The sequence below is a fragment of the Schistocerca americana genome, chromosome 2, assembly GCF_021461395.2.
Source record: "Schistocerca americana isolate TAMUIC-IGC-003095 chromosome 2, iqSchAmer2.1, whole genome shotgun sequence".
NCBI classification, from domain to species: Eukaryota; Metazoa; Arthropoda; class Insecta; order Orthoptera; family Acrididae; genus Schistocerca; species Schistocerca americana.
Genome location: NC_060120.1, coordinates 920,172,990 through 920,194,947, shown reverse-complemented (window position 1 = coordinate 920,194,947; position 21,958 = coordinate 920,172,990). Strand labels below are relative to the sequence as shown.

Below are 21,958 nucleotides of genomic sequence, written 5' to 3'. Positions count from 1 at the left end.
AAATCATCAGTAATAGCGGTCATAGATTTCCAGCGTAAGAAGTTACCCTAGTTCTGCGAAAGGCCTCGTCAAAGAGGGCGGAGGAGAGGACTGAGCTTTGGGGCACTCTCTTGTCTTTGGGGTGGGAAACTGCGACTAAAGGCGGAAAAATCAGCAATGAGGATGCAGAAGGCAATGGAAACCACTGCATCAAAGACATATACGATGTATCCATACGACAAACGACCAGTAATTGAAAAGTGTCACGATGATCTCTCCATTGGCAAAAGATTTCGGAGTAGTCACCCAATCGGATCTCCGGAAGAGAACTGCCAAGGGGAAGGCGACCATGAGAAAAAGATAGAATAACCAACGAAAGGATAATGTTCTACGAGTCGAGGCATGGAATAACAGAAGTTTTAACGTGATAGAGAAACTAGAAAATCTGAAAAGGGAAATGCAGAGGCTGAGACTAGGTATTGAAAGTGTCAGTGAAGCGCAGTTGAAAGAAGACAAGGATTTCTGGTCAGACGAGTATAGGGTAATATCAAAAGCTGCAGAAAATCATGTAATGGGAGTATGACCTGTTATGAATAAGAAGGTAGGGCAGAGAGTGAATTACTGTGAACTGCTCAGTGATAGTGTTGTCCTCTTCAGAATCAACAGCAAACCAACACCGACAATAATAGTTGAGGTATATATGCCGATGTCGCAAGCGGAAGAATAAGAGGTAGAGAAAGTATATGAGGATATTGAAAGGGTAATTGAGCACGTAAAGGGAGATGAAAATCTAATAGTCATGAGGGATGGGAATGCGGTTTTAGGGGAAGGAGTAGAAGAAATGGTTACTGGACAGTATAGTCTTGTCGCTAGGAATGAAAAAGGAGAAAGACTAATTGAGTTCTACAATGAATTTCAGCTAATAATAGCGAATATTCTGTTCAAGAATGACAAGAGGAAAAGACTGAAAGATACAGGAAGATTTCAGTCAAACAAGGTAATTGTGAAGAAACCATAGGTAACAGAGGAAATACTTCGGTTGATCTATGAAAGGTGGTGGTACAAAAATATACAGGGAACTTCAAGAATACAGAAATACGTGTCGCTCATGAATGAAATAAGTAGGAAATGCAGAAAAGCTAAGACAAAATGGCTGCATGAGAAATATGAAGAAATCGAAAAGGAAATGATTGTTGGAAGGATTGACTCAGCTTACAGCAAAGTGAAAACAATCATCGGTGACATTAAAAGAAAGGGTGGTAACATTAAGGAATTCCACTGTTAAATGCAGAGGAGAGAGCGGATGAGTGGAAAGACTACACCGAAGACCTGTCTGAGGGGAAGACTTGTCTGATGTGATTGTAGATGACACAGCAGTCGACGGTGAAGATTTAGGGGATCCAGTATTAGAATCAGAATTTAAAAGAGCGTTGGAAGACATAATATCAAATTAGGTAGTTCAAGGGATAGATAACATTCCATCAAAATTTCTAAAACCACTGGGGAAAGTTGCAACAAAACGACTATTCACGTTGGTGTCTTGATTGAATGAGCCTGGCGATATACCATCAGACTTCAGGAAAATCATCATCCACACAATTTCCAAGCTTGCAAAAGTTGAGAGGTGTGAGAATTACCTCAAAATCAGCTTAGCTGCTCATGCATCGAAGTTACTGACAAGCATAATGTACAGACGAATGGAAAAGAAAATTGAGGATGTGTTAGGTGACGCTCAGTTTGACGTCAGGGAAGCAGTTCTAGCGTTGCGGTTGATAATGTAGCAACATTAAAGAAAAATCAGGACTCGTTCGTAGGATTTGTCGACCTGGACAAGGCATTCGACAATGTCAAATGGTGCAAGATGTTCGAAATTCTGAGATAAATACGAGTAAGCAATAGTGAATGGCGGCTGATATGTAATATGACAAGAGCCAAGAGGAAACAATTAAAGAGTGGAAGACAAAGAACGAAGTGCTCGGATTAAAAAGAGTGTAAGACAGGGATGTTGTCTTTCGCTGCTTCTGTTCAGTCTGTACATCGAAGATGCAACGACAGAAATAAAAGAAAGATTCAAAAGTGAGATTAAAATTCAGGGTGAAAGGATATCAATGATAAGATTCCCTGCTTACCTTGCTATCCACAGTGAAAGTGAAGAAGAATTACAGGATCTGCTGGGTGGTAGGAATGGTCTGTTGAGTAAAGAATAAGGACTGCAAGTAATGAGAAATAGCGGAAATGAGAACAAGCAGAAACCTATCAGAACTGGTGATCACCAAGGAGCTGAAGTTAAGCATTTGTGTTATCTAGGCGGCAAAATAGCCCTTGATGGACGGAGCGAGGAAGACATCAAAAGCATACTTGCAGTGACAGAAAGGGCATTCTTGGCCAAGAGAAGTGTACTAGTATCAGACACATGCGTTAATCTGAGGAAGAAATTTCTGAGGAAGTAAGTCTGGGGTACAGCATTGTTGGTAGTGAAACATGGACTGTAGGAAAATTGGAAAAGAAGAGAATCGAAGATTTGAGACATGATACTACAGAAGACCATTGGAAATTAGGTGGACTGTTAAGGTACGGAACGGGGTGATTCTCCGCAGACTCGCCGAGGAAAGGAATATATGGAAAATACTGACAAGATCAGAGGACCGACTCCAGTCCATGTAAGCACAGCACACATCATATACGGAGCCACTACCAGCTCGCACGACTTAGGTCCATGACATCGTGGGGCCTGCGCCACACTCGAACCCTACCATCAGCTCTTACCAGCTGAAATCGGGACTCACATGACTAGGCCAGGTTTTCCCGTCGTCTAGGGCCCAACCGATATGGTCACGAGCCCCTTGCGGGACTCTCGCAAGGACTCTGTTGTCCTCTGCCGTCTGCGCATTGGCCACACCTGGATAATGCACAGCTATTTATTGCGCCGGGAGGACCCACCTTTATGTTGCTGCGGGTCAGCTTTGACTGTGGTCCACATCTTGTTGGACTGCCCTCTTTTAGCTCCGCTCAGGCAGACGTTTGCGCTGCCTGATACGCGTCCTGCACTTGTATCAGATGACGTTACGATGGCAGATTTACTTTTGGGTTTTATTCGTGCATGGAGTTTTTATCGCTTGATCTAAGTGTTTGTCCTTTTTTTGTGTTTAGTCTGGCCTTTGGCCTACGATTTTAGACTGGGGTTTTTAGTGCGATTCTTGGTGGTTGGCTTTTCCTTTTTTGTTTCTATGGTCGGCCAACCACTGTCACACCCGGTGTGATTTTAATTACTTATGTCTGGTCTGTGTGTCTTTCTTGTCCTGTGTCGCCTCTTGTCATCTCCATTGTTTGTTTTTATTCCTTGTGGGGGTTTCAAGTTCATGGAAAAAGGAACCATGGGCCCTAGTAGTCTAGTCCCTTCAGTCCCACCAACCAACCAATCCAGGAGCATGCAGGCGATGTCGTGCTGTTAGCAAATGCTCTCACGTCGGTCGTCTGCTGCCGTAGCCCATTAACGCCTAATTTTGCCGCGCTGTCCAAACGGATAGGTTCGTTGTACGTCCCACGTTGATTTCTGCTGTTACTTCACGCAGTGTTGCTTGTCTGTTACCACTGACAACGACAATGCCGCTGCTCTCGGTCGTTAACAGAAGGCCGTCGGCCACTGCGTTGTCTGCGGTGAGCGTATTCTAGGCACGCCCTTGTCACTGTGCATCTCGGAATACTGATTTCCCTAACGATTTCCAAAATGGAATGTCCCATACGTCTACCTCTAACTACCATTCCGCGTTCGAAGTCTGTTTATTCCCATCGAGCGGCCGTAATCATTTCGAAGTCCTTTTCACATGAATCACCTGAGTACAAATGACAAATGGCAGCTTCGCCAATGCACTGCCCTTTTATACCTTGTGTACGCCATAGTAGGGCCATATCTATATGTGCGAATCGCTATCCCATGACTTCTGTCTTGTCAGTTACGGAATATCGTCTCAGTTATGCGTCTAGATTCGTGATTTCCTGTCAGAGGTGTCACAGTTCGTAGTAATTGACAGAAAGTCATGGAGTAAAACAGGAGTGATTTCTGCTTTCCGTAATGTAACACCCTCTGCTATTTCTTATGGATGTAAGAGATTTAGGAGACAATCTGAGCGACCGTTTTATGTTGTTTGCAGATTATACTGTCGTTTCATGTAGTGAAGCTTTCCGTAATGTAACACCCTCTGCTATTTCTTATGGATGTAAGAGATTTAGGAGACAATCTGAGCGACCGTTTTATGTTGTTTGCAGATTATACTGTCGTTTCATGTAGTGAAGTCACCAGAAGATCAAAACAAATTGCAAAACGATTTAGAAAAGGTATCCGTATGTTGAGAAAATTGGCAATTGACCCTAAATAATGAAAAGTCTGAGGTCACCGTTACGACTGCTAAAAGGAATCCGTGAAACTTTGGTTACACGATAAATTAAATTTAAAGGCCATAAATTATTATAATTACGATCAACTTAAATTGGAAAGAACAGACGGAAAATGTTGTCGGTAAGGCGACCCCCCCAAAAAAAAAAAAAAAAAAAAAAAAAAGACTGTGTATTATTGGAAGAACACTTTTAGGGTAGTGGTTCACCATGTAGAATCCATACCATATAGGATTAACGGGGTACAACGAGAAAGTTCAAAGAAGGGCAGCACGTTCTGTATTATCGAGAAATAGGGGAGACAGTGTCACGAACATGGTGGACGTAATTAGAACAAAGGCGTTTATCGCGGCGGCACGATCTTCTTAAGAAATTTCAGTCATCAGCTTTATCGCCCAGAATAAATTCTCTTCCAAGCATTAAGGTGTGGTTTGCAAAACAGGAATGTAGATGTAGTTTATTCGTTTTGTATTTTGTGTAAACATTGCTGTGAATTTTGTGTGTACATCCCTACAATAAATAATAATGGGTTGATTAGATCTATGTGTGAATATAACTTATTATTATGATGACGGAATTTCCTGTAAATTAATCACAAAGCGAAGCCAAAACAGAAGTTTACTTTTATGAATTACTCAGGTTCTTCTGGTCACGACATGTTATCTCTCGGATGTCAGCACAGCATATTGAGAGCAAGACCATCAACCCTCCATCCAGTTTCTGCAATGTTTCGTGAGTAATTTTGTTTGGATATTACTTTTATCACGGGAAACAATACTTCTGAATTAATTTTTATGGTGGTAACTTTCATATAAAAAGATTACTGACCGTCGATTCGATTTCATAGTAGTTGCAAGTTCTTTCTCTTTCCCATTTGGGGGGGGGGGGGGGGGGGGGGCAGCACGAGTTAATATTACATCTGTATTTTCAAACCTAAGAGGTATATGATTAATTTTCGCGAATCGTCAGTGAGGTGTAAATGTTACGAGATACAGTGCAACAGTTCACAGTGAGCATAGTAGAGTGGTTGACGAAATCATTGCGATTAGTTTGGAACGGAATCACGCTGAATACTGCTTTAGGTGGATTTATTTTTGTAGGGAGATTCCAGACAGTGTTTCCTGATCCCTCGTATCCGCACCAAAACGTGGACTGAGAGACACTCTTTATTCTGCTGCCTCAATCAATACCGCCGCTGTCGTCAGTAGGTATTGATTCTGCCATTCACCTGCGTGGCTGCCAGGCTATCTCATCTCCCTTTCGGCTAAAATTACATTTCTAAATACTCTGTGAATTTGGACACTCGCACTGCGCTCGGACTGGTTTGTGGCGTTAAATGCAGACAACCCGTTTCTTTGCTTGAGGGGCCTGTCTTTCGCAGTATATTTTTATAAGTAGTGTTGAGGTTGCTCCGTCTTTAGCAACTGTAATAAAGTCTCACTTGGACCAGTAGCATTTCACTTTTATTTAAAGCACCATCACTGGTCTGTGTAACAGTTGGTTTTGCTTATAAATCGATTTAATTACAGGATAAACAGTTCGCATGTTTAAAATTACTTTTAAAGGTGTTTTTTGACTTCCACATTATTTCCATGCTTTCTTCTACAAACTAGCATACTGCGCAGCACTGCACTAACACGCAAGATATCCTCGTTTTCATTTTATTGTCTGCCCACATTCACCTTATGTACTACTAGTTGGAGTCTACTTTGTTTGGATCATGCGAAACTGATTGATTGATTGATTTATTTTTGTGGCTGTAGCAGCTATTTCTCTATAAATTGAACGCATGTATATACACTTCCTGACAAAGAAAAGTGAAGCGCACAAAAAGGGGAGGAGGAAACGAAATGAAAATTCATGGGCATGTGATGTTATTTGAGTGTTTACAAAAGCGAGTCAAATCGACGAAGAACTTGGCAGTAAGAGCCCGCGTATCAGTATGATGTTGCACCCACTCTGGCTTGAGTGCACGCACTGATTCGGTTATCATGGGTGTCATAAAGCCGTTGTAACCTCTCTTGAGGCAAACTGCCCTTAACTGTTGTAACTGGTCTGTGATATCCCGTATACTGACGCTGGGATGGAGCTGACGTCGCAGCTGTCCTGAACGGCCGAAAGCTACAATAGCGAGAGTCTTTTTGTTGTGCCTATCTGCGACTCAGCGTCTCCGCTATATGGTCATTAGTTGTTACGTTATTGAGTTCTATCGGAGTTAGCCAAGCTGATACAGTCACCGCCGCGCTTCCAAAAAGCATTAATGTTAGGTTTGTCCAATCCAAGCAAGAAAATTTAAAAAAAATTAGTTAACGTCGTTAATTCTTACTTCTTAGAAAGGTTACGGGTAGCACTTACTAAAAAAAAAGGACCCGGAGAGTTTTGTTTGATCCGAACAGAGTATGATACTAGAGATGATTTGCCCTTGTCTGACTCGCGCCAATAACCCTGCGCAGGCAGTAGTGGCATAGTTAAAGAAAAAGAGCAGTCTAGCGTTCAGGATAATTTGGAACAAATGAATTATTGTTGTAAGTCTCAGGTGTAACCGAAATGAGGTTGGCTGGCCAGTGATTCGACACAAGGTATTGGTAACTAGTAGTCCAGGATCTTGTCGCTGATGTAACTCTACCGTATTCGCCTTCTCATAGACGAGACCGCTGTTGCCACTAACTGGAAAATTGGGGTCATCTGAGGAACTGGACGGGGTATATTGTCCTGTCTGGCGTAACGAATGACGTACAGGGTACGATAAAAATAGCTCGCACATATTGACGGGCACCGAGAATGTAATTTTTCTCAATTGCTATTATTGATGGTTACTTTCAGGGCTGTTCGTGGTAGTTGTCGTCGGCTCTGCAGATCATCGCAACACGAATGACCACGACTAGGTTTGCTGACTTAGTGTGTCCACTAACTGCGGAGCGTCGTCCCTAGGCAGCTTTCAGCTTTCTTCGCATTGCACGGGGTTCAGGTTTGGTGAGAGGGCTTACAGATTAGCCAAATTATTTGCGTTTTAATGTAAACCATTATCTCCCTTAAGGCAACCCTCGGCAGGATACTTGTTCGAACAGAACGCTTTGAGCGGACCTGAAGTGCTTTCGTGATCAGATATTCAGTATTCCTGAAGAGCATGTGGGAAAGAAACTACATTTCTCGCCCGCGCTATTCGTGACATTACTACATATGTTTATGGAAAGTCAGATTCGTTGATAAAGGCAAAAACTGTGCAAACTGAGGACGAACGTCACATGACGATAAAGAAAAACGTCTAGCACACAACCGCTTACTTTACGTCTCGACAGATGATCGACTGGCCACATGAGTTAACTTCTCGTTGGCTTTAACTAAATCCCGTGCAGTGCCTGAAGTGCCTGCGTTAGGGCATACAGGGAAAGGTGAGGGCTTTGGACTGCTTCATACGATCAATATCGATCACTGGGATGACCTAGTTTGACTTGATGTAATTTACGCTTTGATACAAGAGTTAGCGTACTGGACTAACACCCGGGAGGACAGCGGGTGGAACCCCCATCCAAATCGGAATTTAATTTTTTTGGGTTTTCCCTTTAATCATTTAAAGGAAACTCCAGTATTTTTCCTTTTGAAAAGGATACGTGCAGTTTCCTTCCCCGTCCAACCTAAAAACAGACTTTACCTCATACCTAATGTTTTCGTAGCCGTCGGGACGTTAAACCCTAACCTTCCTTTTCTCTTTTTTCATTTTACGGGACCGAGTCCTAATTCGATTGCCTGCCCAAGAATATAGAGCAAATCGAATCCAGTCTCCTCCAACCACCACAGAACTGGGTTAAGCACTGACTGCTTGCATAATTTATAGCAGTGAGCTATCGCAAATTGCAAGATCGGTTTCCCGCTGAAGATCACCCTTGGTCGGTCGAGGTCAGGTGGCAGCTGCACGTGTCCGAAAGTGTACCGGCTCTGTTCTGACCGTCGCTTGTGTTTCGCTACACGAACCCTCCCAAGAACGCCAAATGCAGTAACGAACGCAAGGTGGGAAACAAAGGATGAGTCGAGAAGTAATTAAAGAATAAGAAATCAGGTGAAACATTCTGGGTCTTTTGATAACGAACAGACGGCTGCTCTACACATAAGTTTCATTTCAAGAACCTAAAAATTCAACCGCGGATCAAAGGATTTAAATAATTACAGAAACGATAGATACCTTGCTACAAATGGGGGAACCGGAATCTATTTACATATTTCGACTGCCGTCATTTTGAGAGAAATTAATAAATTGTTCAGTATGGCGGTGGCCGTGAAAATGATTCAAATTCAGGCCGAGCTCTTCTTGGTATTGAAGCACGCATGAAAACAGAAATGCCGTCCTTCCCATCAGCCGAGGCCTCACAAGGTCAGGTAACCTCTGGTGCAAAGACGAAGCGGCTAGCCCTGTTGCCCAGCGGGCGACAGCTAGCTACTTGACCACACAGGAAGTTGGTACTGGAACTATTTTTTTCAGCCGTAGGCACACGAATTTGAGGTGCCGATCAGCTAACACAAGCCCTGGCATCGCCGCTGCAGGCCTACTCTGGAATGTCTTCTTGGAGGGTCCACTAGCTGCTGCTCTGAATAACTCAAAACCATCTACAAATTTAATCACATATATTTCCTACTTGCGTACACATAATAAGTAAATTTTCACTATTTGCTTTCCTTCATGGTATTGTGCAATTTTGATGGTCAACAGTGTGTTTTGGGATATTGCACATTTCTTCAGCTCGAATAGGCTAATGATAACGGAGATGTCGCTCGGAAAGTCTGTTTGTGGCGACACATCGTGAAGGCAAGGGAGCGAGGAGGTCGAGAAGGTTTGTGAAACGGGGATACCCTCCGCGTCCCGGCGACTGCTAGCGGACAGCACATAATTCGGCGTGGCGTGCCGCGTCGCGCCAGCTTGGCGCCAGCACAGTAGCGGCGGTTCTGGCGCGCCACTGGCGAGGCCGGCGCCGCGTCCTGCCGCAATGCGGCGCCACGGAGCCGCAGTGCTGGCCGGCGAGCGCCGCACACAGGGCCCGGAGCTGCCCGCTTGTTGTCACATCTCGCACAACGCATAAAAATTATTCAAGGTGCAGCCTAAAAATTCCGTGTACAGGTCCGCGACCACATTATTTTGATGATCGTAAAATACGTTTCGTCTTGATCCAGTATTTTAAAATTTTTTAATGTAAACTGTGCACGATGTGTTTCGGTAACTTATCAGATCCCTGATAAAAAAAAGAAACCAAAGTACATAAGGACAAAACAAGCTCACCAGAAGAAAAATATACTAATACCGTGCAACTGCGTCTCTAATCTTGGAAAATGACGTCAATTCAGCGTCTCCAAGTTTCATCAGTTGTGCCATAGCCAGATGAAGCCACTCATTCGTGATTAGATCCAGTAGAGCTACGAAATTGCAGGCTGTTGATTGCCGCGTTTCATCTACTATTGTAAAAAGACTCGGATTTTATTTGGGATTTAGATCGGGGTATTTAGTGGATTATTCGAGGTGCGATAGGATGCCAAAGTGTACTTCTTTAAACCAGGATCGTATCCTTACAGCGCTGTGAACACGGCTCTTGTCATCTTGGAGGATGGGAGTCTCCACAGCATACTTACAATGAAGATATAGAAAAAAGGGGAAGCACTTCGTCAACGAAGATGTTGAATACCCGATTACAGATTTCCATTTCATTTAGGGTTTTTTTTTTCAGTGTCCGCTTGGAATTGATTGAAACGGACCTACATTCACTAATACTAACGATTCCTGTGGTTTGAATCCATCTGTCACGGACGAGGCGTGACACTCGTTCCCAGTCCGTTCTGGTTAGGATCTTTTTACAACGACTGTTTTGTACGCCATGTTACATGGCTGCGAGCGGTATACCATTCGTTGTAGACATGTTGGTCAGTTCTCGCAACGTACCGGTACGCTTCCTGCTTAAGCATCTGTCTCTGGCTTAACTTAATATTGCCTTAGGCAATGCGAATGAGGTTTAATAAAAAATTTTAATTTCCTACATCTTTGCCGTAACGAGTGAATGGAATCTAGAAGGGTTGCCCGACTGGGAAAGCTATTTGTACATTCACCAAATATTACAAGTCTTAAAATAATAAAATACCGCCAGTTTGTATTTTTTATGATCTTTCCAAGGCATTTGATTGCGTAGATCGTGTTACACTCCTAGAAAAATATTCTATTAAACTGATGGCTTTACACACATCTAGTTTAAATCGTACTTAACAGTATGCCGTCCGGCTACACCACAGCGGTGTCGTGAGCGAAATAGCGGTCAACGGCTGGCGACACCACAGTGGTGGTGTCTGCATAGTATTGCTAAGTGGTCGGTGACAGCGCTTTAGTATCTTTTGCATTCTGTTGATGTTTTGTTTAGTTAACAATAAGTTACGCACGTCAACAAGTGTTTTGTTTTTGTAAGTACTTGTGCCCTTTCATCAAGGTGGACGGAAGAGAGAATAGGATTATTTACGATGAATGCGCGGATGTCTTGTCTGACGTTCCGGACGACTTGGCCGATTGGGAAGAAGACATTGGATATCAAAAAAATGAAAGTGAAGCAGAGTCGTAGGAAGATAGTTAAATACGTCCAAGAAGAATTCGGCAAACGCTACGGTTGCCAACTGAGTCGGTTGAATCAGACGAAGAAGACAGTGCACAGTTGATTTACCGAGGACCAATAATAAATTTGAAGTATCCTCGGATCCAAATATATTTTCCTAAGATACACAGAGCGTCGAGGATATCGTAGAATTACATATTGGGAACGATCTATTTGAATATATTAGCAACGAAACCAACAAGAACTACAGTCAGAATTGCAATAGAGGAAAACTGGATTAAAAAAGTGGCAAATTTGTTGACGTTACGGGACCCGAACATAGAAAATGGTTTGGGCTTGTTATCCTAATGGGAATTGTAACACGCCGATATTTCGCAAAACGATGTCCCGCAACCGATTCAGACAAATATTATCATTTTTTCATTTTTCCGACATCGGCAATAAACCCGATAATGCCGACCGGCTTGTCAAAGTGCAATTCGTAATTGATTATTTTTCCAAAAAGTTTAAAGAAACGTTTAATCTAAGTCAAAACATTTTAATTGATGAAGGAATGATGCCGGGGCGTAGACGGTTAAATTTTAAAGTTTACAGTCCGTCGAAAATTACGAAATACGGCATACTCATTTGGATGCTGTGTGATTCGAGTACGGGATAAATTTCCTCATTCAAGATATAGTCCGGCGCTGGACAGACTTTGGCAAAAACAGTGATGGAACTATTGACACCTTCTGATGGAAAGTGGCATCACCTCTGCATGGATAATTATTATAACAGTATAGAACTTGCAGAGAAGTTACTTGAAAAGAAAATTCGAGTTTGGGAACGATACGTCAAAATAGAGGATTTCCGGAAAATTAAAGCGCGCAAAATTCAATGTGTTTGAAGCTTGTCATCAATGGAAAGGTGACAACAGGCCGGCGACAAGCCTAGAATTCCGACTTAGCGCTGCCGGCGCCAAGCGAATAAATTTGTACGAGACGTGCGGACGGCAAAGTGTTAACAAACAGAATACTGAATAATTCGGAAAGGTAGAAAATTTTAGTGACTGGGGAGAAATCACAAAGGGAGTCCCAAGGGGCTCAATTTTGTGTCCACTACTATTCCTTACATATACGAATGACCTTCCACTTAACATTCATCTAGCAGAATTGGCACTTTTTGCAGGCGATACTACTACAGGGTGACCCAGAAGTCCAGACTGGTCGATTCATTAGAGTCTCTACGTGTTACTTGTTTCTCATAACTTAATTGCCGGCTGTGATGGCAACGTGGACGTTTGCCGAAATATTGTGCACAATATGTTAGAGATCACGGGTGCGGAGGCTGTTGCGGTAGTGGTCTCCAGTGCGTGATTATGTTACTGCAGTATTGTTGTTGGCTTGATTTGAAAAGAGTGGAACTGATTTTGTCTCGTTATCTGTTCATACGGATTGTGTTCCACTACTTTAACTGTGCAGAAAAAAACTGGAAGCTCAACAAATAAGATTGCAATTAGTACATACTGCCAATAAATAACAAATTTTATATTTGGAAAGCAAACACGCATCAGTTCTAGTTAACTACCAGAAACTTCTAGTATTACAGTTCGTGGAGAAGTAGTACAATGCTTTTTTATTTTAATGTAAAACAGTTTTCGGTTTCGGTCTACTAGATCAACCTCATATCAAAGCTCCAGATGATGCGAAAAGCCAGTGCACGGACCCGCTGTGTAGTACCGATTGTTACTTAGCGTGAACTACTGGTCTTCAATATCGAAACGAGAAAAAATTAAAAACAAAAATTTTTTGTGGTGGGGGGCTAATTTTTATTATTTATAATACGATTGAAATTTTCCATAATGATGTCAAAATTATTAATTTTAGAGACGGTATTTGGAAAAGGTTCACCCGATTTCAGAAGGCTAAATCTTCTACGTGGCTGAAGATAGAAACTTGGGGGTGAATTTTAGCTTACGCTTAGGATTGTAGAGTGTTTGTATTCAGAACCACCTTCTGATTTTAAAGGGGTATATCTTTTACGTGTATGAACGTAAAGATTCGTCAAAAAGGGTTGCACAACAGCTATGGCAACAAAGATTAGCAACAGTTTACTAGGATTTATTGATAAAAGCCTTACAGCACTTAACTGGAGTACGAAGGCTGTGTGTGTTAACATTCACTGATCTGTCTTTTTAACACTGGTATAGACCTAAATCCAGTGAACTATGACTAGTATAACTAGTATAATTTCCAGTTTGACTCCTCATGGCGGTGACTGTAGAACAGTCATGAGACACTCGCTGAGACGCTGTTCTGACACTCTTTGACGATTGCGTTGAGGTACTAGCTGCCTAGTGGAGATGTGTGTGCTTATATTCACGTTCAGCTTATGTATGTCCCCATGGGAACTATTCGCGTGGCGCAAGGTGATTGTATAACAGAGGCCTTGATGTGCGTTCCCTATGGAGTCTACCCTCAACTATGTTGCACCTAATGAGTAGGCAGACCGGCGCTGTTCCCAGTATTCTATGCCCCGTACCTTCTGGAGGACACAGCAAGGACATTCTTTTGCACAAATCCTGAGATATGGGTCCTTCTAAGTGAAACACATAGAGCTGAGCGAAAACACAATGCATTATACTCCTGTTGCTGGAGCTGAAGAACCTTCTCTTGAGAACCGGCATAGGTCTGCAAGCAGAGTTAACGTTGCTGTAAATTTGAAGTAACTACCATCGGACAGATCTGATTGCTGATGGTCTATCGTAAATAATTAAGTCATCAGATCGTCAGTTTATGCTGAGCAGCACGGTGTTGTACTAAGTTACTGAAAAGATATGACAGCACTGAGAGACCATTATTTCCGCACACATCTGTCGATCAGAACAACGAACGGGGCCTTCCTATAATTTGCCGGATCTGTAATGTACGCTCACTGTCCCTTGCTGTTCAAAAATATGCTAGCAAAGGTATTCGTATGTAGTACGTTTTACAGCAGATGCGGACACGACGATATCAAATTGTTTTCAGTAACTACTTGTTTTGACTCGGAACGTCCATCATGAGAAATTTAAGTTCAGATCCTCTTCGCAAGAAAGCGCCAGTAATCCAGCATTATACATTCGTTTAACAAATCTCTGCTGCGTGCGTGGCAGTTACACCAACGTTTTCCCTAGATGGCATGTTCTCATCCGCGAGAACGGTTTCCCACTCAGCTACATTGGCTGTTAGTATTTCTCCGTGGGCGTTTTCCTGGTGCGTTGGTGTGTCTACTGTTTGTGCCGCGCTGGAACACACCGGAGTACGTTGATTACGGCAAGCCACGGCAGAAGGTAATCAGGAGGAAAGCGGCAGGTGCCTCACGTCAGGAGCGCATTAGCCGTCGCAGATGCGTTTCGTTGAGCTGAGCGGCGATTTCATCTCTATAATGGCGCCCTGCTGCAGTTGCCACCACATTCGCGCTGTTACCACAGCGCAGCTAAGCACCTCCTGCACCCGTTCCACAGCAAAATTTCTTTACGTACATAATACAGGTTTCTGAGTCTGGTAGATCTTGTTAAAATATATGTTTGTGGCTGTACCGGCTTGTAATGAGGCTGCGTTAGCATGCAGGCTCTGTTCGCCTTTGCCATCTTTTCTGTTTGCTGCTCCGCCGTAGGCCGTGTGGACGATTATCAATGCCAGCATAGTACAAATTATTTTCACACATTAATGTTTCCTTTCCTTGAACAAAAAGGGCTGTAGATCCTGATACGAAAAAATAAAGAAAAATTTGCTTTTGGAACAAATTGTTTTATTGTTTCTCAAAGTATTTACCTTTTAATGTATGTATTTTGTGGCAGTTCCTTCAGTTTATCGAAGATTAAATTCCGAGAGAAAAAGCCCATTACAAATTCAAGTTATTACAGTTTTTCTCGGGTGGACAACCGCTATAAGAGGCCTAGAATGAATATCCCCTTTAACATTTGCGTTATTAGTATAAGAATTGTAACAGGGTCTGTACAATATGCATCTGACAGCTTTAGTAATATTCCACCGCGGGGGGTGCCTCCGAAAACCAAAGAATAGTAAATGGCAAAACAAGAAATAACTGACTCAGTTACTAGAAACAACTTTAGAATATTTTAATTTCATTTCATTTCGTTTTGTAAAGGAAACGACTGACTACTGGATTAACAACAAATTATACAAGGTGTACTTTTTAAACCTCCAACGTTTCAAAGACCCAGGAAAAAAACTAAAGTAGATATGATAATGAAATTACGTAGATAATCTCAATGAATTTATTTAATAATCATAAGTACACCTCTACATGTGAACCATTTATAGCGCGAAGAATATCGAGTCGACATTCAGCTGCTTGCTATGTTCTTCACAACATGTCCTATGTCACTGTTGCAATCGCATGATATTACGTCTTAACACAGGAATATCGTCGACTTTGGTCTCATACTCGTGGTCCTTCTCTTAGCTCCGCAAGAGGAAATCCAGCGGGGTAAAGTTGGGGGAAAGTGGTGGCCAGACAGTGGGTCCCATGCGTCCGATCCAGCGATTGAGAAATTTCGTATTCAGGAACTGCGGACAGCCGTTGACCAATGCGCCGGAGCCCCATCTTGTTGAATGATGATGTTGGGATTGAAATCTTGTATCTGCTGGTGTAAAAACTGTCTGAACATTGACTCACTCATTGTTTTTTAATTTTTTTCAAAAGAAGAACAGTTCAGCAATCATGTCGTGCATTGTCCAATACCAGACGTACAGTTTAAGGCTATCACGGTCTTTTTCAATGATAGTGTGGATGTTGATTGCCCCAAATCCGAACATTATGTCGATTAACCGTTCCTGATACACGAAAGGTTGTCTCATCTGAGAATAAACATCTTTCCAGGAAGCTGGCGTCCAATGTCAGTACGCTGCAGCCTCTCCGTAGCAGATTATTGTCGGCGTTGTTTGTCGTTCGGCATTAGATGTTACAGAATTTATATTTTGTTAGCATACAAACGAAGACGCTTCTGTACTACACAGTGGGATGTTGTTCGGGATGCATTAAGTTGCCTAGATACCTGCCGAATTGATCCTGAAAAACTACTTTCTGATGTCCTCCACTGTCTCTTCCTAAAGACACGACGACGTACACAGCCACACTCTTTTAGAAAACTCCTAGTTGTGAGAAGCTTGAGATATCATTCCTTAATTGTTTCCACATCAGGTGAAACACATCCATACAACTATTGCATGCATGCTGCTGCTGCTTGGCCATTTTCGTTTCATGCGGTTACGCTGCATTCTGGCAACAGTAGTTGACACATCTGACGCGGGAAATGAAAATTCCTTCAGGTGCTCTAGTCTGTGGTGCAATTTCATTATCTACAGTAGTTTATTTTCGTGGGCCCTTGAAATGTGATAATTTTGTAAGGGGGCACACACTATATTCTATTACTACGTCATAGGTACTGCGCCTCTTAGATTTAACTATCTGACAGTCTTGTGATATATGTATGTCAAGTGCAGTAGTCCTATCTTGGCACAAAAATAAAAACGCCGGTCCAAAATGGATGCAGTGCCAAGACTGACCGATACATTGTGTTAATAACTTGTGCTTGCACGGCCACAGTGGGTTGTTGACTGTGAGCAGTTTGAACCGTTGGAACTACGTAAGTGTAGTTCTGGTAGAGCATAAGTCTACTGTGTCTCTATCTCGTGGGAAGTCAAGTGCCGATCCTCTTCAGAGCATAGGTGTGTTAACGACGATTGGTTTTTGTCAGTTCAGCGCGGGGAAACCACGGAATTTCGCGAATCAATTCTGAACTGTCTTTTCTGTTAATGATTTACTACCAGCAGCTAAACGAAGGGATTTGAGACATTGTTGAGGTATTCCTTTACGCAAATATTCATTCAGCGGAAACCTTCACGTGAGATTTCTATTTTTTCACAGCGCTGTTTCCTTCGAATACTCTTCTGTCTTCCTAAACCGCTAAAACAGTCACCTGGTCCTAGTTGCAGGTTGACAGTCTAACAATATCCAGAGGGAACAAAAATTTGAATTTCAGTATTATGTATAATTATTGACCGAGTTCAAAAAAATTTAATACAGTAATAATCTACTCAATGACATGTACAGCTACCTCCTTACCATTCGGGAGGACGACGGCTCAATCCCGCGTCCGGCCATCCTGATTTAGGTTTTCCGTGATTTCCCTAAATCGCTCCAGGCCAATGCCGGGATGGTTCCTTTCAAAGGGCACGACCGACTTCCTTCCCCGTCCTTCCCTAATCCGATAAGACCGATGACCTCGCTGTCTGGTCTCCTTCACCAAAACCAACCAACCTCCTTACCGTAACGGTTTAGCACAATAATTGCAACACTGAAGTTAGAAATTATGTATACGTCTTGAGGCACCTTCGCATTCATATAGTGTTTGAGAATGAGAGCGCTAAGTAACTTCCAACAAACTTCACACGTAATATAAAATCTTTTAGAAACATTTTCTCGCTGATACTCCCCATACACGTACAAAGGAAAAAAGTTTATCGAGTAGAACGTGTTCATTGTTCATGCAGTAGAACTTAAGCGAGCCATGACCTTTCAGTTTGTTACTACTTTACTACTAAAGTCAACTGGGAGACATTATGTAGACCGTATCCGAATATACCAATGTATGTACCTCCAAAATAATATCAGTGTACGACACACAGTTCAGGTGTGACGTCAAAAACATCGAAATCCGTGAAAACTAGTTTTCTTAAAACAAAGCACGAATTATCCAGATTATACCTCAAATAAACGGGTTGACTTTATGACGTATATGCCAAAAGATTATAAAGGAACATATAAGGAGGTAACACTTTTTAGGTTTTTCCAGGTTTTGCTTTGATTCTTTCTTTAATTTATTATTAAATAATCCGAAACTAATAAAGCCAACATACTTAGGGTTTTTTGCGCCTTCAGCCGTAACAGTTTTACATGCTAACGTCAAATATTAACACATTAAGTATAATGTAAATTAGTTACATGTTTGAAACTGTTTTATACATGAGAGTGCGATTTAAAAAAAATCGGAATTTGGGAGGTTTGGGAGGGTTTACTGTTTGTAAACTATCATTATTTCTCAGCAGCCATTGTTTTCATCATTTAGCAATTACATCGGGGCTCAATTCAAAGCGGGACTCGTCATCGACGACAATTCTACGCCATTCAATGAGATCCCAGACAGAAGACATATCTGGAGACGCTCGGACGTGACCGTCGCCCGCTGTCCAGCCCGACAATCAGGAGTGATGGTCTGGATTGCCATTTCTTTTGATAGCATGACTCCATTAGTTGTCATCCGCGGCATCCTTAAAGCACAGCGCTATGTCGACCATATTACACGTTCCGTTTTATTGCCTTTTATGGCAAGCCATCCTGGGCTTAAATTTCAGTAAGATAATGCCCGCCCACAAACGGCGAAAGTTTCTACTTCTTGTCGCCGTGCTTGCTAAACCCTGCTTTGGCCAGCAGGTTCTCCGGATCTCTCCCTAATTGAGAATGTATGGAGCATTATGGGTAGGTCCCTCCAATCAACTCGGTATTTGATGGTCGGACGCGTCAGTTGGACTGAATTTGACACGAAGAAGACATTCAACAACTCTACCTGTCAATGCCAAGCCGAATAAGTGGTTGCATAAGGGCTAGAGGTGGACAAATGCTTGATTGACTTGCTATTTTTGTGGAGCCCTTCCTTTTGAATAAATCATCCATTTTTTCTGAAATTGTAACCATTTTTTGTCTGTTCATGTACATCACATGTACCAGTCTTTCTCAGAATGGCCACAGCCCGTTGTAGGGTGACACAGGAGCTGTACATTGAAAATGAGCTTCCCTATTCTCTCGAGACTATAAGGAAAAGATAAAGCTTTCTTGGATTACCTTTGCGAATCGACGCATAGAACTTCCTTCTACCTGTTTTGTGCAGTACTCTCGTTCACTTCCCTCACATCAGATACAGCAGTGCACTGGAAACGTTCTGAGCTAGAGTAGTTCTGACTCTGTGGCTTTGATTGGAAGTCCGGGTAGCAGATCTGCTTCATATAATAGTGAGGGATGCCATTATGGAGCTTTATTGATAAACACCATAAAAGAATTCATAATTACCGAGTCTAACACATTTAATCCCTTACGGTACTGACAACAGAATGCATGCCTGACAGGGAATTCAGACCAGGAGTACATCCTACCGCCGACTGACTTACTTGGTGCCCAACAAGGCTCACTAACGAACTTGGTACTACGTCTGAAGGATTCGTACTTTGTCCGTAGCGCATTCACCCAAATTTGTTTCTCATTCTTGTTAGTTTTGTGGATAGTGCAGTAATAACAAACAAGGATTGCTGACTGTTAGCATACCCTTAGCATTTATTATGTTGAGAGTGGGTAATTACAGTAACTGTATGATACAGAAAAAGTAGTTGTTTGCGGCCCTTAACGCTAGACGTGGGAATTCGCCTCCCCCCCCGCCCCCCGCCCCCCCTCCCTCCCGCAATGTATAGCAGTAGCACAGCTTATCAATCTTACACGTAACGATAAAACATAATGTGAAAACGACAAATAAATGGGACCTGAAATAAGACGAACGTCGTCAGTTGTTATACCTTCCGTATAGTTCGTCGATATTATCTAAATACATTGACAATGCACTGAGTGAGGTGTCGAAATAGGTTGAGGTGTCGCAACAGGCAAGACATTGGACTGATTTTCGGAAGGACTAGGATTCGAATTCCCTTCGAGTAACCTTGCTCGAAGGAGTCCATGATTCCCTCAGTTGTTGCATTTGGGAGGGGGCGTGTTTCTTTAAAACGTCACGGCAGGTTCCCCCGTGTCTTTAACACGTTCCCTTAGCTTTAGAGCTGCGGTAAGGTTGTTACAACGTGATAGTGTTGGCATAAAATGATTTTTAGTGTGTGCGCCTACGAAAAGTTTTACGGTTTGGTACGTTCCCCATTGTGGCTGTATGATATGAAACATTGCCTTTGGTCAAACGTAAAAGTAATTTGAATCGTGAGTCTTAAGTTATTCCATGCTATTGATGTCACACTCCGTGCAGCTTGTATTTGCATTTGCGAAACTCGATGACGGGTTAATTTTAGCATAGGGTAATTTTATGCGATTATGGTCAACCAAGTTCCTTGTAATAACTGAACCGTATGCAGTGTTCATCAGTGGAACTAGTTTTCATTTGGAGGACGGGATTGGTCGACAAAACTGTGAAAACTTTGGAGTTAATGTAGAGCTGACGCTATCGTAAATGAAACGACTGTCTGAAACATTACATGAGGCATTCGTATGCAGTACTGAAAACGTACCGACGTAATGGCACACAAGTTATAAGAGTTAATAGATGCTGTTTGTTTCTTAGCACGGTACACACAAAACAAAGCATTCATCATAGATCAGTAAGATCTGTTGTTACTAAGTAAATATACGACAAAAAACGACAACATTATGCTAGGTTGACTCTTACACAGAAGATTACAACAACCAGGTACTTTTTACAATGCTATATACTTATTTATACAGCACCGTTACCAGTTTCTAACCTATAGGTTCATCTGTAATGCATTGTGTAATACACTTTTTTTGTGTATATACACTCCTGGAAATGGAAAAAAGAACACATTGACACCGGTGTGTCAGACCCACCATACTTGCTCCGGACACTGCGAGAGGGCTGTACAAGCAATGATCACACGCACGGCACAGCGGACACACCAGGAACCGCAGTGTTTGCCGTCGAATGGCGCTAGCTGCGCAGCATTTGTGCACCGCCGCCGTCAGTGTCAGCCAGTTTGCCGTGGCATACGGAGCTCCATCGCAGTCTTTAACACTGGTAGCATGCCGCGACAGCGTGGACGTGAACCGTATGTGCAGTTGACGGACTTTGAGCGAGGGCGTATAGTGGGCATGCGGGAGGCCGGGTGGACGTACCGCCGAATTGCTCAACACGTGGGGCGTGAGGTCTCCACAGTACATCGACGTTGTCGCCAGTGGTCGGCGGAAGGTGCACGTGCCCGTCGACCTGGGACCGGACCGCAGCGACGCACGGATGCACGCCAAGACCGTAGGATCCTACGCAGTGCCGTAGGGGACCGCACCGCCACTTCCCAGCAAATTAGGGACACTGTTGCTCCTGGGGTATCGGCGGGGACCATTCGCAACCGTCTCCATGAAGCTGGGCTACGGTCCCGCACACCGTTAGGCCGTCTTCCGCTCACGCCCCAACATCGTGCAGCCCGCCTCCAGTGGTGTCGCGACAGGCGTGAATGGAGGGACGAATGGAGACGTGTCGTCTTCAGCGATGAGAGTCGCATCTGCCTTGGTGCCAATGATGGTCGTATGCGTGTTTGGCGTCGTGAAGGTGAGCGCCACAATCAGGACTGCATACGACCGAGGCACACAGGGCCAACACCCGGCATCATGGTGTGGGGAGCGATCTCCTACACTGACCGTACACCACTGGTGATCGTCGAGGGGACACTGAATAGTGCACGGTACATCCAAACCGTCATCGAACCCATCGTTCTACCATTCCTAGACCGGCAAGGGAACTTGCTGTTGCAACAGGACAATGCACGTCCGCATGTATCCCGTGCCACCCAACGTGCTCTAGAAGGTGTAAGTCAACTACCCTGGCCAGCAAGATCTCCGGATCTGTCCCCCATTGAGCATGTTTGGGACTGGATGAAGCGTCGTCTCACGCGGTCTGCACGTCCAGCACGGACGGTGGTCCAACTGAGGCGCCAGGTGGAAATGGCATGACAAGCCATTCCACAGGACTACATCCAGCATCTCTACGATCGTCTCCATGGGAAAATAGCAGCCTGCACTGCTGCGAAAGGTGGATATACACTGTACTAGTGCCGACATTGTGCATGCTCTGTTGCCTGTGTCTATGTGCCTGTGGTTCTGTCAGTGTGATCATGTGATGTATCTGACCCCAGGAATGTGTCAATAAAGTTTCCCCTTCCTGGGACAATGAATTCACGGTGTTCTTA

At 43.2% G+C, this 21,958-nt stretch overlaps 1 protein-coding gene across 4 annotated transcripts in view; it reads left to right on the top strand.

Moving 5' to 3' along the window:
• Positions 1–21,958, top strand: part of LOC124595956 (stress-activated protein kinase JNK) — a 578,539-nt gene that overhangs the window by 289,677 nt on the left and 266,904 nt on the right. The window lies entirely within an intron of this gene.